The sequence below is a fragment of the Nasonia vitripennis genome, assembly GCF_009193385.2.
Source record: "Nasonia vitripennis strain AsymCx chromosome 1 unlocalized genomic scaffold, Nvit_psr_1.1 chr1_random0002, whole genome shotgun sequence".
Lineage (NCBI taxonomy): Eukaryota > Metazoa > Arthropoda > Insecta > Hymenoptera > Pteromalidae > Nasonia > Nasonia vitripennis.
This window is the reverse complement of record NW_022279588.1, coordinates 6,228,398-6,241,625: the sequence shown is the minus strand read 5'-3', so window position 1 is coordinate 6,241,625 and position 13,228 is coordinate 6,228,398. Positions and strand designations below refer to the sequence as shown.

The window sequence follows — 13,228 nt, the reverse complement described above, 5'->3', positions numbered from 1 at the left end:
TAATATATTTTTATCTATGTTTATATTGTAATTATTTTAGTGCAGTTGAATTGTTCATAAATTCCAATTGATTTAAAAGGCACTGTTCTTTACGAAACTTTAATCGATTTTAATAATTAAAAGAATCACCAATCAGAATTTTGTTATTGTTTTTTCGTTCAATTGTTATTTTGTCAATAAATTTTAATTGATTTGATAATCAATATTCATTACTAAATAGTCTATCAATCTCAATACTAGTGTTATGACCCAGGTAGAAATAATCAGCAGTTCTTAGCCAGTTCGTGTCTAGTTTGAGAATTACTAGCCAGTTTGTTAAGCAATTTTAGCCTAGTGACATTCTATGTTCGTCAGGTTTTTAACTAAAGTACTGCCTAAGAACTGCCAAGCGAATTAGAAAAATGTAAAATATTAATTTAATTGAATAATAATTATGTAAATCAACTCTTAAAAGCTGCTAAAAAGCTTATTGCTGTAATTTAATGTTTGACCTGAATCTTTTATTTGAACTCACGAAAAAAAGTCGAGACTTTGAGAGTAAAACAATGAAAAATACTCCCAAACATCAAACGTCAACTTAAAGTTACTTTTAAGTTGAGTTTTACTTCTAATTTAAGAATTACTCTCAACTTCAGAGTGATTCTCAATTTGAGTGTGTTATTTTTCATACGGGTAATTATCAAGTACAAATGATATAAGAACTAGGCCAAAATAACAGATTCTTTCAAACACAACTCCCAAAGTCCAGACCATCGCTCATATAACGCAAAAACATAATACAATATTGACCGCACACGTCATTGTTCACAATTTTTTCGCAATCAATTGATATGATCGGGTATAAATGGGGGAAGGCCAGAACTATCAAAATAAAAAGCGTTGCAAGATTCGTCAACATATACGACGACCCAATGCATACCCGATTTTGTATGATCATGCGTATTAAGAATAAATGCTGTTGGTTTCGTCCACACCTTTGGTATCTGATCGGCTCAAAAAACACAGATAGTGTGCGACTGGATTTTCAACAGATTTTTCCGTATTTGATGACTGTCCATCACAAATTTCGTTAATAACAGTGTTCGAATTTTTACGCATCAATAGACAGGGTTTTAGCTTGTAAGCGTTATTTAAAGCACAACGACGATTTGTGTAGTAGGGTTTGACAGCGTGATGCATGCAGTACACATCAGACGATAATTTATCGAAAGATGCACCATTTTTACGGCACTCAATATTAAAAATATGCCGAGTTATGATTTTGGACAACGCTATCCATTTATCATTATCTCTAACGTATATTCTTTACACTCTTTCTGAAAGCTTACTTAATATTCTTTGAACCGTCTTCAGTGACACCTCGCCCTCAGAGTAGTCGATTCCGTGATAAAATTATGTCAGCCAATCGTTCTGATTTCGTACACCTTACTTACACCTACTCGGATAATCAAGAGATATTGCAGGTTTGCCCATTCAATGACCGCTTAGTTTACCGTTAACAGCCACTACGGCAACCTCTTTCGGTATATTTCGATACTTGGTACCTTTGAAGAACTGGATGTCAATGATCTCATCCATGTTTGGTGAATCATATAGTATAGGGGGTAAACATAATCAAACTGAGACAAGATGACTGTGAGAGGAGGATCGCTCACTCTCATTTCATATTTGTTTATAGTAGCAGTAGTAAAAAGCGACATCTGTGATTTAACTGCTGATTTTAAATTATGTATAGTTCTAATTGTATTTAATACTAAAAATTACATCAATATAAATCATTTTCAAAAATGTACATTTGAATAAATATTTAACGCAGTATACAGTTGAACACACTTCAACGTTAATGTGACAATTAAATTTTAACAATTAGTAGGGGCTATATGAGAAAACAAATCTATTGATCTATTAGCTGTGTATTTTATAATATCTTATCTATTGATCGGTAACGGCAGGATTTCCCTCCGGATGTTGGATATTCAGTCGGATCTAGGATTCGGTCGAGGAAATGGTTAAATAATGAGTCTGTGGATTTTAATAACAATAGTGATATATATTTTGTATTCTTCTTAGCATCTTGAAGTCCCTCTCGATGAATATTCCCTATTTCGGTGTACTCGTGTTCGCTCGTAGAAGTAATACAGGCACGCCATCATCTTCTAGGGGCATGCTAGCCAGTTCTTTCAAGACGAAGTCGTTGCCACCTTTCTTGAAGCCTTGTACATCCACAGCGTATGCCATTTCGCTTACAACTGTCGCTCTTGATTTATGGTGCAGTTTTATATGAGTTGCTTTACATCGCCACTTACGGGATTATACTGAACGATACAATCATGCAAGATCAAACAGTATGCCGAAGTTTCTGCTGGAAAATTGACGCGAGATTCGAACTCTAGTCGAACATCTACGGGAGCGCTGTTCAAAGACCCATTCTGTTTTGAACAGTCTATCACTATGAGTGGTACGTGTGAAATAAAGACATTTTTCTTTACATTAGGTTCTGAAACTTTGTCATAATAGTGACTTTGAAAATTTGCGAACATATCGTACAATATAGCGTATTGATAACGATTGATATCTAAATTTAGATTACCGCATGGATAGTACTGTGAGTTTAGGAAGAGCTTTATGTTGCTTATGTCGTAATGATCAAATCGACTAGCATTCGCAGTTTTTTTGAATCTTTTGCTTTTTTGAAATCCTAAAATTACAAAGCGTGGTTTTTTTAACTGATTAGAAGTCTTTACAGTCCAAACATGACTGATTGAAGTTGGAAGAACTGGATACTCGTATAACTCCCAACTTCGGAAACTCATACTAATCGGTCTGTTCTTTTCTATATAGTTCAAAAGGCAAATTTTATTAGTGTTGAATGCTACAATGTACAGCATGAGCCATTCAATTTTAATCAATTCTAATTTATACGCCTTGAAGGTAGCAACATTATCTACAACAGTTGACGTCTGATAGAGTGCGTTTAAATTTTTCTATAATTTTCAGCGAATCCGAGTATCATACTTAGAGGTATGGATACATCAAGTAGCCTGCATTATCAGTTAACGATTTTGTCTTTTGAATGTCTAACCAGCCTGTATTTTCCATTATTAAACTTTGACTGGAGTTGTGTGAAATCCAACCTTACATGAGAATAGTCAAACCGACATTTTAACATTTATCGATTTCTACAGCATTAATTTCATATCTGATCTCTTCGCACATGTGACAGATAGCGTTGTTCACTAACTTAGTACGTGCTAGAGCAGTGCTATCTGTTTTCGTTAATTTACTTAAATGTGCAACGAACTACGTGATGGCAAGAGGCACAAATCTTGATGTTAAATGGTGATGCGAATCTCGTCGCTATTATTCTAAGAAGAGGATGTGTAAGGTTGATGGACGTGTAGCTCATAGTGTGCTAAAGACTCATCGAAACTTACGAGTGATTGTATACTTAGAATCTCGTCCATTTTTTGTCAGACAGCAGTACAGTATGCAGGTTATTTCCCACCAGGGACGATGATTCGCAGCTTTAGACTTTTCAAAAACTGAATGTTTTTCGGTGTTAGCGGTGTTAGGTTTCAGATGCAATCTGATTGTGATAATTTCGTCTTGAAAATTGACTATGTGTCCTTCTTGATCGACTATGCGTATTTCTAAGTGATCTATGCTCTTGACGGTGATTGGAAAGTAAATGACTTTTGATGGGACTTCAATGATCTTATATCCAGGTGGAATTGCAGGTAAGAATTCGTGTATCGTATGCACTAACTATCCGTTTATATAAGCACCTGTAGTTATGTTGCATTTAACTCTTAGAGCATTAACTTTGAGAATGGCAACTAGTAAATCAGAATTATGAGTTAAGTTTTCTTGCAGAACTCGCTTAGTGAAGCCTAGTAACACGCCAATCGAGTTTCGCGGCCGAAAATCAATTTTATGACTGCACTTTATGACACTGCAGAGAGTATTATTGTTAGGTTTTAAACTGATCAAAATATTTTTGTTAGTCAAGGATTTTCGAAGATAACTCTCTATATCTTCAATCTCGTAACTTCCTGTAGGAAGAACGATTTGTTCATCACCGACGTAAAATTTGTTATTTCCTTCATCAATATTAGGTATGAAATTGAAAGTTAAAAGTTCAACTAATCCGAGAACGTATTGCTTGTGATGTGGTCATTCAATAGGAGGGAAGTATTGAGCTTCGAGTATAGATGAAGTACCAGAGAGCGTCGAAGTTAATGAATTCTCCATGACTGATGAATTGCAAATGATTGAATTCCAACTCTTTGCAGCTTTATATAGTTTGCAGAGATTTTCTGAGCTTATTGCTTAAACATCTGAGGCATAGATGACCGCAGTTTAATGTATTGTAATCTTGATATCTCTCATGATTGTACATAATTTCATCAATGCCTAAATATAACATTAAATCTATTAGAGGTTGTAAATCACCGAAACTATCGAAATAGATTACTGATTTGCCTCGTTTGCGATACGCTACCCAATGAGTGCCTGGTCTACTAGCATCGTCTAAGTTGATAATAGTTGATTCGTTACGACGTGGACCAGTAGAAGGCATTTGCATCATGAGAAATCGTTTCTCATGAATACTCCTTTTATGAGGTTTTAAATAGAGACCTTTGCCAAGAGCTACCATAGTTTTATTATGTCTTTGAGATTCTTCTAGCTGTTGCTGAGCAGCTTTGGCATCTTTAACTGCTTTCGCGATTCCCGCAGCTCCTCCAGCAACAGCGCCGGCTGCACTTAAACCAGCAAAAATAGGCACAAGAAATGGTAGGAGGCGGCCTACTTTTGATGGAACTTTGAAAACGCGAGGAATCGCTATTTTACGCTTGCCACTTGCTAGTTTAACAGCCGCGCGAGCTCCTTCATCAATAATTTTCTCACCAAAACCTGCGTCTCTTGATCTATATAACGCGCACCTAGCCCTTTATAATTTTAGTATATCATAGAATGCGAAAGCGATAACATGTCGGACATTCAACGAAAGAAGAATATTCTTCACCAGTTGGTAAAAGCGCGAAACGCAGTTAAGCGTAAATACAATTTATTAAAATTTGGAAAGCAGAATTTTGAGAAATCTGCGACGGGGTGACCGTCTAGTATTAAGAAGTTCTCTCTCTCTCTTTTCTACGTCACCCTATCAGAACTGCATCACCATGAGTTAACTCTCATAGATCTGGTATGCATTCTAGGTAGAGGAAGGTCGGAATCGGCCACATAGCCGTGCAATAGCAGCCGGGAGAAGGAGAGAGAGAATAGCCGACTAACAGCCGAGTTAGCCGCTTACTGTAGGGCGCTCCCACCAGCCGTGCGACTACACACACACGCTGGAGCTCACGCACGCTCACACCTAAGCCGCTCGAGTCAGAAGATAAGCCCGCCGCCGGGAGGGGGAAAACCTCGCGCCAGGCCGCGGCAGCAGATACTATACTACTACTTGTATGTGTGAGGCGTTGAGTGTGTGTAAAAAGAATATTCACCTATGTAACCTAAAGAATTATTTATTTGTAATGTATGACATGAGAGGTGGTATGATACAGTGTGAAAACCCAACGATCGCACGAGAAAACATATGTAAATCGCCAAATGTAACGGCACTAGACCGATAACTATGTATTGCGTTTGTGTGAGTACTCTAGGGAGGTGTACCGTCGCGCCTCGGCCAGAGGATTCGCCCACTTGGTTTTTCGTCGCAGCCCAGAGAACATCCCTACGGTTGACCAGACATTTGTTTATTGAGAGTAGAGTAATATAAGAGTGCGTTATCCTGTGATTGTTATAAGAACGAGGGAGAGGTACGAGAGAGAACTTCAGCCGGAAGGTAGTGTTTAACGGTAATATTTATGATATATATTGAGTGTGAGAGGAATAAGCCGGACGTTGCGAAAGTCGGAACGTTACTGCCTCGTGGCAACATTTTTGACGAGCTGAGATTTGTAGTACCGGATAACTGTGCGAGCGTTGTGTGCGAAAACGGAAATTGTAGCTAGTAGAAAATATCACCTTAGAGCCTCGCGTTTATTATATTACCGCCGGTTTTTTTTTTGTAAGTAAAGATTTGTGAAGTGATAATCAGTCGAGTGGTCTAAGCTTATTACTTCCTATTTTCCCGATCGAACTCCCTCGGAGAATAGAGTCTCGTAACTAGCCGGAGACGCGACCCCAAAACGTTCGCAGATAAATCGTCCGACCTGGCGCCTTCGAAATAAATACGGCCGGGCGTTAGTAGCTAATCACTGTTGCAAAGGAAAATAACGAGAGAAAACCACCTCGTTACAGTGGCTGCCCAATGTGTGGGGCACGGTCGTAGAAAATAATTTAAGAGTGATAGTGTTCAGTGCGCGGCATTTTGAAACGTGGCATCAATTTCGTTCAAAGTTAATCGTGAGCCGTGTCTAACTAAAATCAAGCGTATAAATAATTCCAATGAAGCAGAGAGTTGTATGATACTGCCGGAAAAATTTAAATTTTATTCGTGTAACCGCCAGAGAAAAATTTACTCGCCACGTGCTGACAGCCGCCGTGATCGCAAAAACTGGGGTTCTCAAATGTGAAATCATGGTTTACCTCAGTGCTCTTTTTCGATTATAGCCTAACAAAAGACGAGTTTGTGCATTGCTCTAACAGTCGGTTGAGTGTGCAAATTTTTCCCAACACGCAGTAGTGGAAATTCTGCCGAAAATCACTCGCCACGTGTCGATAGTCGCTGGGAGTGTAAAAACTGGGGTTCTCACAAGTGAAATCATGGTTTACAGAATTACGCCCTTTTAAACTTTACAGTGGCAATATACGGGTTTATTAATATTTTTACGGCCAATTGTGAGTGCAGAATATTTTCAGATTTAATACGAAGCCGAATTAATTTTTTTTTTTTTGCCTTCTTGCAAAATTCAAGTTGTAGTAGTTGAGAGAAAATGAACGTTTGACGGACCCGTTTTAAAAATTTTTTTTTTCTCTTTTGCCTCGTTTAGAATTATAAAGGGATTCGAAACGAAGAAAATAAATTTTTTTTTTTTGTCGTGAAAATTTACAGCCGTAATTTTCCGAAGAATAATTGGAGTTATAGAATTTTTAAAATACCGAGCAGTAGTTGAAGACGTCGAGAGTTGAAAAATAATTTTGTTTTTTTTCCCCTTTGTTGATTTGTTTGTTGAGAGAGTAGAAGCCGATAAGAATAGTGAAGAAAATTTTCTTTTGCCTATAGTCGCTTGATAATTGCTTAAAACAATCATTTTAGCCGAACAAAATTTTTTTTTGAGAATTCAATGTCGGGAAAAATTTTGTGATAGCCTGTTTGACTTGATTGGAAAGTTTTAAACTAAGATTCAATTCTAGCCATACTGCCGACTATCCTTAACCCCGAACGAGTTAATAAACAAATTTTGTGGCCCGATTGCGAGTTGAATCAAGCACTAGCAATGAAAGAAAATTAATTTACCCACTTTACTATTTAATTACAATTGACGCAACTCATGCCGATTGCGCATGAATAATTATAAGTATCAAATGAGGTAATATTTCAATATCTATAAAATATATACACACAATCTATTTATAATTTATAAACATATATATGTATATTGATATTTTGGTACGCATTCCCATTGTAAAAATTTCAACATTGAAATCCGATCCCGCTGGCTTCGTATAACCTTTCTGCCTGGATGAAAGTTTTTTTTTTTTTGCCCCAAATAAATCACTTGTTTTAGCCGGTTAACAGTAGAACGGCTAAATCAGTTGATGAATATTGCACCCATAAGCTAGCAGTCGAATAACCCATTTGGTTTATCAGTAAGACGGTCAATCGTTACTGGTTTCTTTTTCGGTCTAACCCTAGTAACTATTTCTTTCCTTTCTTTTTGCCCAGATTCTAGATCCGCAAAATACGTTACTAATCGAAATTTTGAAGTCGGGTTGAATTCGTTTTCCAGTGAGTGAATGAGAGATAGACCCTGGGTGGGCCCTTCGACCTTTACAGCGGTTTAGCTGAGAAAATATTGAATTTTTTTTTTCTTTTCGCCGATTATTCGAACCCAATCACCACCGGGTAAAGTATTGCTTAGAGAAGAAAACCAGTCGTTTAACCGGTTATTATCTACCAAGAATTTTATTTTCGAGAAGTTCAAGAAGTATTTACAGCCTATCTTATCAAGAAATAAAAGAAGAATATAGAGAGAAAATTACAGTCAGACCACCAAGAAGTTTAGAAAATTGTATACGCTTTTCCATCAACTAAGGCTTAAAGGGTAAATAGCAGAAAGTAACCATGGATAATCACAGAAAGATGATGGACGCACTGCGTAAAGATCGAGAAGTTCGTAACTTGGCCAGCGAGATTAGAAAGTATGATAAAGAAGACGTAGAAGAAGAACTCAAGTCGTTGAAAATTAGTACGAAGGGAAATAAGGCGATTCTAAGAGATCGCTTGTTAAGAGCCGAAATTTTACGAGCCGGTTTGAGCGAGACAGTGCCGTGGTATGAATGGGACAATGGTGGCGTTATCCCAACTGACTCCGAGGAGGCGCTGACGGCGATCCTCAACCACAAGAAAAGTAAATCCAGAACGAGTAGTAAACGAGATAAAAAAGAAATGATCGCCGAGTCTGCCTCACAATCAGAAATCGAGACTGGCAAGGAAACCGAGTATGAAGCCGGTGATGAAAGCCTCGAAGAAATTGTTAACTCTTCAGTGAGACAAATACAAGCTCTGTCGAGCCTCTCTTCCACAGACGATGGAACGCCCGGTTTTGGATGCCCGTTAACAGTATCAAATCAGCTCCAGCAACTCATTTCTGCACGAGTACTCAGCGCCCTTCAGGGATCATCGAGTTATGCTACCAGCCAGAAGTCGATAGATCCCACATCTCTACTATTCGTCAATAAAACCACTAGAGCCCAGCCAGAAGTCGTGCCAGTGTCCCGTCTTGCCTCCAGTCCAGCACTCGACTCTAACGAGGGAGCTCAAAAATTTATGGGGATTTGGCCTTATGCAGAAACCATTAGGAACTCCGTTCAGCCCAATACGGGAACAATTAAGGAGAGTAGCACGCTGAGAAGATCGATATCAGACGATGGGAAATTCACGAGACAAGTACAAGAGTGGGAATTAAGAACGCCGAAGTCGAAAATCAGACCTCACGTTCAACCGACCAACTTAAAGTCAGCGCTCAACGAAACCGAGGATGTAGAAAGGAAGAAGCCGACAGAACCGTGTGCCATTAATCAGCCTAGAAGAAGAAAAATCACCGTGCAAAACCCTGGGTTGCCCTGGTTCGCCAGAGGAGCTTCTAAGAAGCCGGCACCACCGCCGAGAGCCAAGAAATCATCTGATAGTAGTAGTGATAGCGAAGAAGATAGTAGCAGGGACGAATCGGAAAAAGAAGAGTCGAAGAACAGAGCCCTAGGTAAGACTCCTACAAAGGCCATAGACACCAAGAGCAAACAACCAACTCGAGAGAGTCTGAAGAAAGAGAAGCCCAAGAAGAAACAGACCAAAAGAGACAGCTCGAGTAGTAGCTCCGACAGCAGTGACAGCCTTAGCAGCCAAGAGAACGACTTCGATAGCTCCTCAAGCTCTGACCGCCACGAAAGACGGAAAACAACAAGCTGCAAGAAGAAATCGTCCCGACGATTAGAACAGGAAGAGAGATTGGCCAATCACTTGTATCAACTCCAAATTATACAGGGGCGGAACATCAAGTTTGCTGGTGAGACTAGAGACGACCCAGAAGAATATTTATCTCAGATACAAGAGTGCAAGGAGAGTCTAAATCTTAAAAGCGAAGAGATTTTGGCCATGATTCCCCATACTCTATCAAAGAAGGCTAGCATGTGGTTCAGAACAGAAAAAGAAGGACTTAAAACCTGGAAGACCTTTAAGAAGGCATTCGAAGAACAATTCATCAGCGAGGTGAGCGACAATGACGTAATAGAAGAACTACGTAGACGAACGCAGGGTAAAGGGGAGAAGATATCTACGTATATTATGAATTTCAAATATATAGCAGCCCATCTAAAGAGACCGATGAGATTAAAAGACCAGCTGACATTATTGACAGAGAGGTTACGGCCGGAGTATCGTAGAGCGATTAGAAGGAAAAAGATAGAATCCTACGAAGATGTTAAGAGGTACTGCCGAACACTAGAAGAGGAGATGGAAAGAGATGCGATGTATACACCACCACCCACTGTTGAAAAAAGCCGATTCCCAGCCGCAGCTTGGACGCCAACACCGAAAGCCAAAGTAGCAGCCGCCAAAGAAGTTGAGGAAGCAGCAGGAGTTACCGACGCGAATTCAAACAAACAAAATATTAACAACAACAATAAAAATAAGAAACAGAAGCAACAACAGAACCCGCCAGTAATAACTTCAGCCTCGATCACAGATCAACCAGTGAATAACAACTCAACTAGCGAGCCCAAGCAGACTAACAATGGCCCACCAGTGTGGAGACCAGTTAACGTTCAATCGCAAAGGCAGACCCAACAGTCGCAAGGCAGAGCTGACGCCAGTGATGCTACCCAGAGTCAACCACTAAGCCGGTACAATAACAGAGGCTCTACACCATTTGTCGGAGCATGCTATCACTGTCAACAAGTGGGCCACAGAGCATCAGCCTGCCCGACTGTAGAATGTTACGCCTGCCATCAGAAAGGCCATAAATCGCCAGTTTGCCCCAATCGCAGCCGGGGCCAGATCCAGTGTCAAGTTTGCGGCCAATTCGGCACTACCTTCCAAAATTGTGGAAACTGCGCTACCTTTCGAACGATGTGGGGAAATGGCAACGCGGGGGCATCCCTGGGGCCGATGCCACCCGCAACTCAACAATAACGGCCTCAAACGTTGTGGTGCAAACTCCTAGCTCTGTAACTCCGTTGTCAGAGGTGGTTGAAGTTTTGGGAGGGGGAGGTAGTGGCCGAGGACCACTAAGTACAGAGGTGAAAGAAGAGAAAGAGAAATTGCTGCCAAAAGCTAACGCAACCCGTTGGCCAAATAACAGCACAGAGACGAAAGAAGAGAAAGAGAAATTGCTGCCAAAAGCTAACGCAACCCGTTGGCCAAATAACAGCACAGAGACGAAAGAAGAGAAAGAGAAATTGCTGCCAAAAGCTAACGCAACCCGTTGGCCAAATAACAGCACAGAGACGAAAGAAGAGAAAGAGAAATTGCTGCCAAAAGCTAACGCAACCCGTTGGCCAGATAACAGCACAGAGACGAGAGAAGAGAAAGAGAAGTCACGGCCAAATGCTAACGTAACCCGTTGGCCAAATAACCGAGACGAAGTAGAGGAAGAGAACAGAGTAGCAGCCGGCGAAGCAGTTCTAAACTCCTCGAGCAACGAAGAAGACAGTGTATCCCGCCCGTGGAGAAACGAGCTCCAGAGCAAAGTACATTACAGCCAATTCGAAACTCAAAACGAGTGGAATAAACCTACGCCGCTGACACTGGACTCAAGTAGCGAATCAGATGGGTCATTAGTGGATGAGAGAGTGAAAAATAATAGAAGCCAAACCTCTGCAAACTTGAACGCATCGAAGACTAGAGGCCTAACCCTAGAACAGGGCACCCTTTACTCCCAAGAATGCATTAATAAAGTCAGACAGAGAGTTGCCAGTAGAGAAGAGAACGAGAAGACAGTAGTTGGAAAGGAGTGTGAAATTGAGCCGTTAAAAGTAGAGAAGTCGGAGAAGAGAGTCTCTTTCGAGTTAGAATCGGAACAGTCGGACCTATCAGATGACTCAGACCTTGTGGAGGTTTCGGGAACCTGGGAAGATACGCCAACTCAAGTCAAAAGAGAGAAGATTATCGAGTTGATAGAAGAAGAAGAAGATTTTGAAAAGTTGAGTAAGATTGAATTGGCTGTCGAGCAACTACAGTCGACAGATATAGCAGCCGAAAACCAATCACTACCAGAGATTAAGGAAATTGCTGAACAGAAGAAGCCAATACCGCCAGACCCCAACGTCGACTACGTAAGCCCACCCATCCAAATCTCAGACGAGGTAGAGCATCAAGCTCCTACGGCAGCTGTGATAACCGATAATCGGAACTACATGCAAGTAGTCTTGAGCGGAACAACCTATCGGGCACTTTTCGATCCTGGCGCCGTAATCACCTTAGTAGGCCCCAGAGTAGCCGAGAAATTTGAAAACCGACTGATAGCCGCTAAAACTTCTATTCAGGCGATTACGGGCGAACTATCACCCGTAATGGGATATTTACAGATCAATATTGAATTGGACGGCATTGATGCAACCATTACAGCCCGCGCAGTTAAAGAGATTGGGCACGACGTGGTATTTGGTAGAGATTTCTGTGAAATCTTTAAAATAGATACGGATCACAGGGGTTGGTGGAGAGCAAACGGTGGAATATGGCGAAGATTTAATAGCCAAAACCCGTCTGAAAATGATAAAGTTTTCGCCGAATGTGCCGGAATAACAGAATTAGATGAAGACGAAAGAAGACAAATAGAAGAGATAGTCGACGGAACTCTGCCCGAATACTCGCCGGATGTATTAGGTTTCACTGATCTCACCGAACATCACATCAGCCTAACGTGTGATACGCCAGTGAGACAGAAATTCCGCCGGAGATCACCCAAAAAGATAGAGTCGATTCAGAAAGGAGCCAAAGAGTTAGAGAGACTAGGTATCATAGAGAGATCAGCCAGTGATTTTGTTAGCCAAGTAGTGATGGTGCCGAAACAAGGCACGGACGAAGAGAGACTGTGTGTAGACTTTACAGACGTGAATAAATTTACTAAAAAGGATGGGTATCCGTTACCGCAAATGGACGCAATTCTTGACAGGCTGAGGTGTGCCAGATATCTGAGTAAAATTGACCTACGTCAAGCCTATTTCCAAGTCAAGATGGAGGAAAGTAGTAAGAAATATACCGCTTTTGCCGTACCAGGATATGGATTGTGGCAATTCACTAGGATGCCGTTTGGCCTGATTAATGCCCCCATGACTCTACAACGCCTAGTGGACACCTTATTCGGCCCCGAAGATACTCCTCAAATTTTTGGTTATTTAGATGACATAGTGATTGCCACAGACTCTTTTGAAGAGCATAAAATAAAAGTTAGGTATGTACTACAGAAACTGATTTCAGCCGGACTAACTATCAACCCCAAGAAATGCCAATTTTGTGTGAGTCAGATCAAATACCTAGGTTTCGTTCTAGATAAAGACGGGCTTA

General features: G+C 40.5%; 1 protein-coding gene across 7 annotated transcripts in view; it reads left to right on the top strand.

The window, feature by feature from the left end:
- The window catches only part of LOC103318176 (sodium/hydrogen exchanger 5-like), a 723,013-nt gene that overhangs the window by 275,644 nt on the left and 434,141 nt on the right, over nt 1–13,228 (top strand). The gene's annotated exons all lie outside the window — the stretch shown is intronic.